The sequence below is a fragment of the Mirounga leonina genome, unplaced genomic scaffold (genome assembly GCF_011800145.1).
Source record: "Mirounga leonina isolate KUSES-001 unplaced genomic scaffold, KU_Mleo_1.0 Mir_94, whole genome shotgun sequence".
NCBI classification, from domain to species: domain Eukaryota; kingdom Metazoa; phylum Chordata; class Mammalia; order Carnivora; family Phocidae; genus Mirounga; species Mirounga leonina.
This window is the reverse complement of record NW_023270855.1, coordinates 40,832,877-40,846,180: the sequence shown is the minus strand read 5'-3', so window position 1 is coordinate 40,846,180 and position 13,304 is coordinate 40,832,877. Positions and strand designations below refer to the sequence as shown.

Genomic DNA, 13,304 nt, shown 5'->3' with positions numbered 1-13,304 from the left:
CTGAGAAGGCTATAGATGCTGACGTCCTTCTCCACTATTTCCTTGCTAAGAGTCCCAATCAGGTAGTCCAACCTCAAAGGGAATGTGAAACTTCATTCTAGCTCAGGGAGAATCTCCAACAGTACTTCCATCCCTATGAGAGGGCTGATTTAGGAAAGGGCATGTGACCATCTTCTAAGCATGAGACGAGGGGAAGTTGGCCAGGGGTCCCCTGGGAAAAGTGACTTGCTCTGAAAGAACACAAGAGAGGCGTCCCTTCTCTTCCTCAGGGTAGTATTCTGTCTGGATGTGTATCTAAGACTACTGCATCCACCTGGAGACCCTAAAAGATACTAGCCTAAAGACCAGGCCAACATGCTGAGCATGCAGAACAGAAGGCTAGAAATCAGGGTCCCTGATGTTGTCACTAAAATACTGGATATCTTGTTATGTAACAAAAATAAATTTCCCTTTATGCTTTCAGCCAGTCTCATTAGGGTTTTCTATCACCTGTAGTCAAAACCATCCCAGATAAGGGACAGAAAAGCATCAAAATCCCCAGATCTCCAGTTAATACACTTTGCACATAAAGAGATAAGTGTTTTCTGATGATAACAAGGAAGACTTCCAATAACTGAAGAATAAGCCCTTCACTGATGATAAAGGACACATTCTCCCCAAGCTCCAAAAGGAAAAATGTAGTTTTATAATCTTTAAAGTGTCCCCGAAGGCAGACAATCTGAATTATACCTGGTCAAGACTTAGGGCTGGTACCAAAATACTAAAAAAGAATCTGACACGGGGCGCCTGGGTGGCTCAGTCGTTAAGCATCTGCCTTCGGCTCAGGTCATGATCCCAGAATCCTGGGATCGAGCCCCGCATCGGGCTCTCTGTTCAGAGGGGAGCCTGCTTCTCCCTCTCCCACTCTGCCTGCTTGTGTTCCCTCTCTGTCTCTGTCAAATAAATAAAAATCTTTATAAAAAAAAAAAATCTGACAAACAAAATTCATTCCCTCATAAGTCGTAATGAACCTGCCCAAATATCCAAATAATTAGCTTAGAACTGATTCTACTGTGAATCAATGACAGGCAGACCATAAATGAAATTTATACTCTTGCCACTTCAGGACCTCACTGATCATTATTTTTCACAAACACATCTAAATACAATGGAGTCGATAAATCCTATTTTCCAGAGTGTAACTAATCCTCAAAGATTTTCCCAACTGTCCTCTGCAAATACACTGACCTGATTTCAAGTAGTTTATGCCATTCAAAACGTCAACAGCCCTGATCTTTTCCAGACTTAAATTAAGGAACTACTAGCATGAAGAAAAACTTGCAAATGCTTTAAAAGTATCCAAAAAAGTCAGATAATTAAAATCATGAGGGTTTCACTGCTGTGGGTTAAACTAACAATAAAAACCAAAAAACCCACCAGTATATGTTTTGGCTTTTTTGTTCTGTAAACAACTCCAAAGGTTTCCCTGGGGGAAACTTTATAAATGGTATGCTTTTCCCTATATGGCAATAAATTGAGGTTCTCTATTTGGTTTACAATACAGTGGTGCTTCCTATGCACCTGGGTATATGACATTCATATTGCTCAAGTATATAATGTACAGAAAAAGTGGGGGCTATGACAATGGGAACAGGATAATTTTTAAAAATTTTAATTCCAGGGGCGCCTGGGTGGCTCAGCTGGTAAGCGTCTGCCTTCAGCTCAGGTCATGATCCCGGGGTCCTGGGATCGAGCCCCACATCGGGCTCCCTGCTTGGCGGGAGGCCTGCTTCTCCCTCTCCCACTCCCCCTGTTTGTGTTCCCTCTCTCGCTGTGTCTCTCTCTCAAATAAATAAAATCTTTAAAAGAAAAAAAAAATTTTAATTCCAGTGTAGTTAACACAGTGTTTATTAGTTTCAGGTATACAACACAGTGATTCAAGAATTCTATACATTATTCAGTGTTCATTATGATAAATGTAATCTTAATCCCCATCACCTATTTCACCCATCCCCTTACCACCTCCCCTCTGGTAACCATCTGTTTGTTCTCTATAGTTAAGAGTCTGTTTTTTGGTTTGTCTCTTTTTTTTGTTGTTTATTTCTTAAATTCCACATACGAATGAAATCATACAGTATTTGTCTTCCTCTGATAAGCTTATTTCACTTAGCATTATACTCTCTAGATCCATCCATGTTGTTGCAAATGGCAAGGTTTCATTCTTGTTGATAGCTGAATAACATTCCATTGTGTATATATATACCACATCCTCTTTATTCATTCATCTATTGATAAACACTTGGGCTGCTTCCATAATTTGGCTATTGTAAATAATGCTGAAATAAACACAGGGGTGCATATATCCCTTCGAATTAGTGTTTTCATATTCTTTGGGTAAATACCCAATAGGAAATAAAATGATTTTTAGATTGAGACTAATAAAAAATACTTCTGTTTAAAAAAAGAACAACTAGGGGCGCCTGGGTGGCTCAGTTGGTTAAGCGACTACCTTCGGCTCAGGTCATAATCCTGATGTCTCTGGATCGAGTCCCGCATCGGGCTCCCTGCTCGGCAGGGAGTCTGCTTCTCCCTCTGACCCTCCCCCATCTCATGCTCTCTCTCTCTGTCTCATTCTCTCTCTCAAATAAATAAATAAAATCTTTTTAAAAAATAAAAATTAAAAATAAATAAAAATAAATAAAAAAAGAACAACTAGACATCACCCCCTGCAAATGTCACAAGAGCTCATTTAGGAGGAGAAAAAGCTTAGGTACAATAATCTGCACACTATAAAGACCTCACAAATCTATGCACTGAACTACATTAGGATTTGCAGTCTTTTCCTTCTATAAAAATCACTTTGCTTTGTAATTAACACAGCACAGAGAAAGAAATTTTCCCTTAGTATCAAAAATATTCTTTGATCCTCTGAGCAAAACTGCAATTTCTCATTTTGCAGTTTCTACATAACATCTGTCCACTCATGGGGCACCTGGCAGCTCAGTTGGTAGAGCAAGTGACTCTCGATCTTGGGGTCGTGAGTACGAGCCCCATACTGGTTGTAGAGCCTACTTTAAAAATAAATAAATAATAATTAAAAAAAAAAAAAGACTTGTCCTCTCTTCTCATGAGGCAGTGAGGGCTCATCATGCATTTTCACTTATTTCAGATAAGAGCTACAGAAGCAGACAATCTTCCCTCCCTGTGGAACTTCTAAAGCACGTAAATACTACAAGGACAAACAGGAACAAAAGAAACTGAACAGTCTAAAACCATGCCAAGAGACTAGAAAGAAAAAGGAAAAGGCTGGAGCCATTTCTTGGAACCACTGCTAAACTGAACAAGGAAGAAGAAACAGAAAAAAAAACAATCAAGAATCAAGTTGTTCAAAGTTCCCCAAATTTCTGCAGAAGAGGTAATTAACAAAGGCAGTATCTTCAAACCCTTAGGCAAGAATGAGCATCCCAAACGAGCCTACCTTTGAGCACCTGGACAGCAGTCTGATCAGCAGCAGCATCTGCTGAGCACTAACATACCTGACATTCCACTCACAACAGAGAGAGCCTCCTCTTCCCCAGTGGTGCATTAGTCACCTGGGAGGCACCTAAAGGAAAGTGATACCTAGGTTTATCCTCCACCCCACTCCAGAATTAACTGCAGTAAGAAGACTCTAGAACATTCCATTATAATCTCAGTCCCCCTGCAGGCCATGACTTGACTGCATCGCCCAGTCAAGTAGTATGCTGGACAAACTACTCCTGGCTGTCACTGTCAAAGGCTTCTGTAGTTTTTTCCACAACACCACTGCCTTCAGCATCTTCAACCTCATCAGCCCTCAAAGCTATTCAGCTGCCAATGCCACCAAGAGGATCATGGTCACAATATTTTGATCATGCAATGCAACTTGGTCACCAGCACTAACATTCTGGGCATGACGACAGCCATCCTGAGATCTTCCTGCACAATAGGACCAAGTAACCAAGTATGACGCAAACCAATAAGGTAGAAGTATCTTCTCCCTGTCATGACTAAGGACTGAGCAATCATAATTATTCTCAGAACACACCAAAGGAAGGTTGATGGAAAATAAAGTTCTAACATACACACACACCCCCCCCCCAAAGAAACCCCTCACCACCTCCAATTATCATCACATTGGGGATTAGGTTTCAACACATGAATCTGGGGACAAACAGTCTATAGCAGAAATCAGGATCAGTGTTTAAAGCTCTGCTTCCAGAGTACCTGCTCTCTCTTTTTCTGGTAAGACTTCATCATTTCTGTGATGACTTGATTATTTGATTATTTGATAAGGAAATCTTGTTTTTGTGAAAAGGAGCTTGCACTTTTTTTCTATGGAATAGTTTGTAACACTATGTGTACTGGATTAAAAATTGTTTGGACATCTGGGTGGCTCAGTCGGTTATTGTCTGCCCTCGGCTCAGGTCTTGATCCCAGGTCCTGGGATCAAGCCCTGCATCAGGCTCCTTGCTCAGCGGGGAGCCTGCTTCTCCCTCTGCCTGCCACTCCCCCTGCCTGTGCTCTCTCTCTCTGACAAATAAATAAAATCTTAAAAAAAAATTGTTTTACTTTTAAATGTTTAAAAATAAGAAAATTCCCACTGCAGAAGCCTGATACATTTCAGTATTTAGTAGTAAAGCTCCTTTCTTTTTTAAAGATTTTATTTTTAAGTAATGTCTACACCTAATGTGGGGCTGGAACTCACAACCCTGAGATCAAGGGTCACACATACCACTGACTGAGCCAGCCAAGCACCCCAGGAAAGCTCCTTTCTAATGAACACAATCTTGAAAAATGGAACCGAATCAGGATGATCTAATATTTATGCATTAAAGACCACTGTGTATTGATTACCGTGTCTATTTTTATTGGGTTGTTTGCATTAGGGTCTGAGTCAGGTAAATGGGGAGGGGGGAAAGTATAGCAAAGGCTAGGCTTTGGTTTGCCAAAACAGAAACATGGGACAAGATTAAGTTCTGCGTTTTGGCAAAATCACTGTTATTGAAATTATATAACCCAGTAGATAATACCTATGCCCTAAACACTGGGTTCTTTTTTGTCTTATAAAAAAAACTGGACCCTAACCAAAGGACCACTGGCTTGATTTGTGGGGTTGTCAGCGAAAGCTACATGTTTTTCAACACTGTCACCAGCCTTAGGAGCAGAGCAGGGATGTAATACTTGCAGAAAAGGAGCAGCAGATGTTCTTCAAAAATGTGGATGCTGGACTAAGAGGGGTTAAAGTAACTGCAAGTCTCTCCATATATTTTGGTGACTGATGTTCAGAGAAATAATGTAGTTTGAATCAGTTATTTTGGATCATTGGAAGTTTGTATTAAAATGGTTATATTTTGTCAGTTTATGAACGGACTGCTCCCCTAGAGGTCAAGGGGTTCCACTGCTCTGCCTAGGAGTCTGTACACCACCAGCTACAGGAGTCTCTGTTTGTCCTTCATTTGCTTTAAGACACTTTGGTTCCACATCTTACTGCATAAAATGGGAAGGAGGATATTCTTTTTTTTTTTTTAAGGTTTTATTTATTTATTTGTCAGAGAAAGCACAAACAGGGGAAGCTGCAGGCAGAGGGAGAAGCAGACTCCCCGCTGAGCAGGGAGCCCGATGTGGGACTAGATCCCAGGACCTTGGGATCATGACCTGAGCTGAAGGCAGACGCTTAACCGACTGAGCCACCTGGGCGCCCCAGGAAGGAGAATATTCTTAAAAAGAACTTGCTGAGACTGAACTTTTTCACCAGCAGATAGCAACAAATGGAAATAAATGTACACTGCAAAGATAATTACAATAGTTAGGTTGACTTTATGGTTATAGACACTAACTCCTTGAACATATAATTGAACTCCAAAATGAATTACATCTCTTTCAAGTAAAATAAATTTTCTGATACTGCTGTAATGTGTATATAACTATTTTCCTTTTTACTTCTTTTAAAGGGGCGCCTGGGTGGCTCAGTCGTTAAGCGTCCGCCTTCGGCTCAGGTCATGATCCCAGGGTCCTGGGATCGAGCCCCACATCAGGCTCTCTGCTCGGCCGGGAGCCTGCTTCTCCCTCTCCCACTCCCCCTGCTTGTGTTCCCTCTCTAGCTGTCTCTCTCTCTGTGTCAAATAAATAAAATAAAATCTTTAAAAAAAAAGATTTTATTTATTTGAGAGAGAGAGAGAACGTGTGCACACGAGTTGGGGGAGGGGCAGAGAAAGAAGCAGACTCCCCACTGAGCAGGGAGCCCAATGCCAGGCTCTATCCCAGGACCCTGGGACCATGACCTGAGCCAAAGGCAGATGTTTAACTGAACGAGCCATCCACATACCCCTCCATTTTAAATTTTTTACAGTTAAATAGACCCTATTTATTAATTTACAAACTATAATAAAATCTGACAGTCATTTTGGGGCTCGTGGGTGGCTCAGTCATTAAGCAGCTGCCTTTGACTCAGGTCATGATCCCAAGGTCCTAAGATCGAGCCCCGCGCATTGGGCTCCCTGCTCGGCGGGAAGCCTGCTTCTCCCTCTCCCACTACCCCTGCTTGTGTTCGCTCTCTTGCTGTCTCTTTCTCTGTCAAAAAATAAATAAAATCTTTGGGGCGCCTGGGTAGCTCAGTCAGTAAAGCCTCTGCCTTCAGCTCGGGTCATGATCCGGGATCGAGCCCCACATCAGGCTCCCTGCTCAGTGGGAAGTCTGCTTCTCCCTCTGCCCCTCACCCCCCTCGTGCTCTCTCTCACTCTCTCAAATAAGTAAATAAAATCTTTTAAAAATAAATGAATGAATAAATAAAATCTTCTTAAAAATCCGACAGTCATTTCATCTCACTAAGGGCTTTGCTTTAAAAAAGGAAAATGGGCGCCTGGGTGGCTTAGTCGGTTAAGCGACTGCCTTAGGCTCAGGTCATGGTCCCGGGGTCCTGGGATCGAGCCCCGCATCGGGCTCCCTGCTTGGCTGGAAGCCTGCTTCTCCCTCTCCTACTCACCCTGCTTGTGTTCCCTCTCACGCTGTCTCTCTCTCTAATAAATAAATAAAATCTTTAAAAAATAAAAATATAAAAAAAATAAAAAAGGAAAACAACTGGGACGCCTGGGTGGCTCAGTCAGTTAAGCATCTGCCTTTGGCTCAGGTCATGATCCCACGGTCCTGGGATTGAGCCCCACATCTCTGCTCCCTGTTCAGTGGGGAACCTGCTTCTCCCTCTACCTCTGCCCCTCCCTCTGCTCGTGCTCCTGCTTTCTCTCTCTAATAAATAAAATCTTTTTAAAAAATTTAAGTGGATAAACTGTGGTATATTCATACAATGGACTACCACACAGAAATGAAAAAGAACCAACTACTGCCACACACAATACAAATGAATCTCACAGGCGTGATATAGAAAGAAAAAATCTAGACACTAAAGAGACTATGTGGTGTGATTCTACTCCCATAAAATTCAAAATGATAATGGAGACCACAACAGTGGTTACTCTGGGAAAATCCTAATTGAGAAGGAGCACAAAGGTGGAGATGACACAGGTGAATACTATAAATATCGAATGAGCTGTGTCCTTGGATTTGTGAACTTTACTGTAAGTTAGAGCTTAATTTTAAGGAAAAAAATCAATAATAGTCCTCTATACCAACAAAATACAATTAGAAAATGAAACCTTTAAATACATCCCATTCACAAGAGAAACAAAAACTATAAATTACCTATAAACCTTTAAAAATTATGTCAGACAGGGCTGCTGGGTGGCTCGGTCGTTAAGCATCTGCCTTCGGCTCGGGTCATGGTCCCAGGGTCCTGGGATCGAGTCCCGCATCGGGCTCCCTGCTCGGCCGGAAGCCTGCTTCTCCCTCTCCCACTCCCCCTGCTTGTGGTCCCTCTATTGCTGTATCTATCTCCATCAAATGAATAAATAAAATCTTTGGGCGCCTGGGTGGCTCAGTTGGTTAAGCGACTGCCTTCGGCTCAGGTCATGATCCTGGAGTCCCAGGATCGAGTCCCGCATCGGGCTCCCTGCTTGGCAGGGAGTCTGCTTCTCCCTCTGACCCTCCTCCCTCTCATGCTCTCTGTCTCTCATTCTCTCTCTCTCTCAAATAAATAAATAAAATCTTAAAAAAAAAAATCTTTAAATAATAAATAAATAAAATAAAATAAAAATAAAAATTATGTCAGACAAATAATAAAGCTTTACTGAAGGACCTAAAATTAAGAGGCACAATATAAACAGCTTCTCTGTTTGTTTTAATTCAACAACACAGCAAGCCTAGAAAGTGGCAATGAATAAAAGCCCTGGCAAAGAAAGAGAAATTGCATCAGATACGGTGGTGAACAAGGTCAGGACTATTTTAAGAAGTAGTAAGGCACTGTCTCCACAGCAAGAGCAATACCTGGTCACCAAGTTCATTAGTCAGGCCAGCACATTCATTTAAAATGCAGATCAGCAGACATGTACTCTAAGAAGCTTGGTTAGAATTTCAAATTCTATGGACAACATATTTTTATAGCCTCAGATTAAGCACTTGGGTTTGATATGAATCTTTTTGTAAAGAGAAGCATACTTGGTGCCTCCACACTGCACAGGTGTATCAGCAAATTTCCTCAAAACTGGTTTATAAATCCATTATTTCTATTACCTCTTCTGAAATTTGGGGCACTGGCTGACTTAGTAGAGCATGCAACTCTCTCTTTTTTTTTAAGATTTTATTTATTTATTTGACAGAGAGAGAGAGACAGAGCAAGAGAGGGAACACAAGCAGGGGGAGTGGGAGAGGGAGAAGCAGGCTTCTTGCGGAGCAGGGAGCCCGATGCGGGGCTCGATCCCAGTACCCTGGGATCATGACCCGAGCCGAAGGCAGACGCTTAATGACGAGCCACCCAGGCGTCCTGAGCATGCAACTCTTGGTCTCAGGGTCTTCAGGTCAAGACCCACACTGGGCATGGAGCTTACTGAAAAAAATTAAAATTAAAAAAACAAACAAACAAATAGATCCACTTAAGCGCTAAAGGCATAATGATAAAGTATCATGCCCTTAAAAAATCATATGAAATTTATTTAGTTTTTTAAAAATTAAACTTAAGTCAGGAATGCTAAGTAAAATTTTGGCAATACTGTATCTCTGGTTGACAATCCAATCCAAGGCACAAAATAGCAAAATCATTCTTAATTGAAAAGAACACAATGGACTGATAAGTAACTCCAAAAGAAAAGAACAACACACAAAGCTTGGGTTACACAGCCCTAGACTTTATGAAAACTTATTTCTAACCAATTTCAGAAATAATAAATTGATATGGACTGTGACAGGAAAAGATACATTTTCAAAATACCCTCAATTTCATGGACGAAAAAACTGAAGCAGAAAACTAACACAAAAGCATGTCTGTTCTCTAAAGCACAGAACCAAGGGAACCTACTGTTTCCTTAAATTCAAGTCTGTTCTTGCTTTTACATATGTCTATAGGTGCTGATACAGATTAGGTATTTGTGAGGGAGAGACAACAATCCTCCTTCCCTCAACCCTGGGGACTATTTCAAGCACATGCTCACAAACCTCTCCTTTGAGGAGGAAGGAAATATAAGGACTGTTCTCAAGGTACACAGGGTTGCCAATCTGAGCCTGTCCTACCAATCTAACCAGGGACTGGCATATCATCTAGAAACCAGAAATGTGTGCAGAGGCCTAGAGCAATGTGGGAGATTTGAAATAAGAAAGGAAAAAAGGCTTAAAGGTATCTATTTTGTTGTTTGTCCTCAGAGAAGAGATGACGGATTGTTTCGACTTTTGGGTCCTATCCCAGGAACAAGGGACACAGTGGCATAGTCCTGAGGACACCAGGCTGACAGCAAACAGGGAGCAACGAGAAAAGGAAACTTGGCAAGGAGGCCTGAAATGTGCCAGCCCATCAAGAAACAGCCAGAACAGAATTAATTTAGGACAAAGAGAGAAGACAGAATCCAGTGATCTCCTTTCCTGTTTTTATTATTCTAAAGATTAGAAACCCAACACTTCCTCAGATATATAGATACATATCTTTGTAAAGATCCTTTTGAAAGAGTCTCAACTGCACTAAAAAGAGTCGGGGCGGGGGGGGGAGCTTAAGGAAAGAATTTTTAAAACACAGGTCCAAAGTAGTACAGGGGAAATCAAAATGAGAAAACACCCAAAGAAAGAAGAAAGGTGCCCCATCCCTTCTCACCTGAAATACTGCCTACTCACAATTTATATGGGATTATTCTAACAAGAAGCTACAGGAATACTTCTGCTGTGACTAAATAGTTCAGGTGAGCCATACCTAAGCCAGGTAAGTTTCTGCCTCACACAATTACAAGTGAATCCAAACATGGTCAAGCCTAGAAAGTACATGTAGAAGGATAGGATAAAATTTTCTAAAAACAAAACAAAACACCACAGAACACTTAAAATGCTAAACTGCTAAACTAAACTGCTAAAATATGGAATGAGGAGCTTCCTGGACTTACCTCATGCTACTGAGCTCACTGAAGACCCAAAGCTGAAGAGAGAAGCTTCTGCACAACTGAAAAAAAGATGCAGAGGGACAGTACCAGGCCTGTTCTCACAACCTCGGTTTTAGATGTGACCAGTAATTCTCATTCCTCTTCTCCACCTCCATCCTATTGTAGCTCCGCTAAAAGAGAAGCTGAGCACAGTGGGGGCAAGCTGACAGGACTGAGGCAAAGGTGAACTGAGGTGACTGGGAAATGGATATAGACACTTCTACTTGGGATTTTCCCTCACCACAACATCTTCTGAATAAAATCTGCTCTGTTGCAGAACAGAAACAAAAGAACAATATTTCTTGTCACTCACCAGAATTTCAAGTAGCTATAACTGGGTTTGTAACTGGAGGTCACTCCAGGTACAAATCTGTTACCTTGGACTAGGGATATTCACATGTGTCCTGCTATTAAAGAGGGAAAATGTGGAAATAAAACCTCTTACACCTAGGAGACGTGAACCCAAAGCTCCGGTCACAGCATGACCTTGGGGGCCTCATTTAGAACCCACCCCCATTAAAAATGATTATCAGCTTCAAACAAGAAAAATCTCCAGAGTAAGGAATTATGCAACCATGAAATAGCTCCTGTCTTCCCTGTGGTATCTCAATGATACCACAAAACTGTTAGAACTCCAAAGGGGTTTTAAATCACTGAATTCTGTACTATTTTAAAAGATGCACCAAGAGGCAGCATACATCTAAAAATCAAGATGTGGCTACAACCCAGAGGACTCTTCTTTGGTGGTGAAATCACACTTAAACATTCTGATGCTACACTACTCTACAGATTATCTGAAAATATAATCAAAGACTAGATTACTCAGACATGGACACTGGACTGTATTCAGCTGTAGCTGGGAGGAAATGATGAAGTGTCTACCACAAAATAAAGCTCCACTGAGTTTTGCTCTTTGGGGATAATCTGCTGCTACATATGTCCCACATAGGGGCTGAGACCAACTCAGGATGTCTCTCCCAAGGACTAGGTTCTTGGTATCCTATGTTCCTGCGTCCTGTGAGACCTCTCCCCCTCAAGGCCAAACAGCACGATTCCTTATACAGTCACACATTCAGAAAACAATACAAGGAGATTTCAGGGCACAAAAGTGACAGACACTCCCTCCATTTAAAACTACACATCACTGGGGGTGATATAATGACATATCTGAACATCTATCGGGTAGATAAAGACTTTACTAGCAAGTACCTACAAGCAGATGAGCAACATGCAAAGTGAGTGTGGGGAAAGCCTATAAAAAGAGGTAAATGACTTGTTTAATGCCTCACAAAATGCAAGAGAGTTTGAAAGCTTCAAGAAGATTACATTCCAGGGTGCCTGGGTGGCTCAGTCGTTAAGCCTCTGCCTTCGGCTCAGGTCATGATCCCAGGGTCCTAGGATCGAGTCCCACATCGGGCTCCCTGCTCAGCGGGGAGCCTGCTTCTCCCTCTGCCTCTCTCTGTCTCTTATGAATAAATAAATAAAATCTTTAAAAAAAAAAAGAAGAAGAAGATTACATTCCAGGGGCGCCTGGGTGGCTCAGTCGTTAAGCGTCTGCCTTCGGCTCGGGTCATGATCCCAGGGTCCTGGGATCGAGCCCCGCATCGGGCTCCCTGCTTGGCGGGAAGCCTGCTTCTCCCTCTCCCGCTCCCCCTGCTTGTGTTCCCTCTCTCGCTATGTCTCTGTCTGTCAAATAAATAAATAAAATCTTAAAAAAAAAAAAAGAAGATTACATTCCATCTGTCTTCTACCCTCCAGTGAAACACCAGAATTACTACTTTTAGGAGCACCTGGGTGGTTCGGTCTGTTGGGCATCTGACTCTTGATTCTGGCTTAGGTCATGATTTCAGGATTGTGAGATCAAGCCCCACGTCAGGCTCTGTGCTGGGTGTGGAACCTGCTTGAGATTCTCTCCTTCCCTCTCCTTCTGCCTGCCCCCCTAAAAAACAAAAAAAGAAAGAAAACAAAAATTTAAAAATTCACCGGGGTAACTTCCTGGAAAATGGCAGAGTAGGAAGCTCCAGGAATCCACCCTTCCACTAAAACAACTACTGAATTAGAGAAACTGAAGTAACTTTTGGAACTCTGGAGTGTACCTGGAAAACATGAAGCTTCCCAAGGTAGAGCCTGATGAAGAGGTTGGTGAATTTTGGTAAACTTCGGCCTTTTGTGTAGCAACTACCCAACCTCCAACCCTAGGGCAAGTAGCAGTGGGAGGGCTGGCCTCATTTCTGGTGAGGCTTGCTGGAGGTTAGGATGGGCAATAAAGACCTTGTCCTCCAAATATGTATTCTGATTGATGATAGCTGCTTTTGATCACTGAGGAGCAGGCAGAGGCTGGTGACCACTGCTTTCAACACCCACAGGCTGAAACAGCTTCTAGAAACATTTAAGAGGACAATACTTGTTTTTACTTTTTTCCCCTTTGGGGAGATAGTCATTTAAGGAAATCTTTATCAGGTCACTGTCTAACTGCAGAAATAACTGAACAGAAATAGATACACATTTCTAATATTAGTTTGAAAAAGCCACAAATGGAAGTCTCTAGCACTCAATGAGCAAAAACTAACAATCACTGAGAAGTGGGAGAATCAGATTTGTGAAATTAAAACATAACACTCAAATGTCCAGTTTAATAAAAAATTACAAAACAAAGAAACAGAAAATTAATGACCATTCCCAAGAAAAAGAAAATGATAAAAAAAATTCCTGAGGAAGCAAAAACACTGGAATTACTATTAATCAAAGACATTAAATCAACTGTCTTAAATACATCCAATGGACTAAAGGAAACCATGG

At 41.7% G+C, this 13,304-nt stretch overlaps 1 protein-coding gene across 2 annotated transcripts in view; it reads right to left on the bottom strand.

Moving 5' to 3' along the window:
- Positions 1 to 13,304, bottom strand: part of IP6K1 (inositol hexakisphosphate kinase 1) — a 57,023-nt gene that overhangs the window by 26,187 nt on the left and 17,532 nt on the right. The window contains exon 1 of one of the 2 annotated variants that reach the window (XM_034997012.1): positions 3,516 to 4,444. The exons of the other annotated variant lie outside the window; for it this stretch is intronic. The gene's annotated coding sequence lies outside the window, so the exon portion shown is untranslated. Of the gene's footprint in view, positions 1 to 3,515; positions 4,445 to 13,304 lie in introns of those variants that run through there. 2 annotated transcript variants of the gene reach the window in all.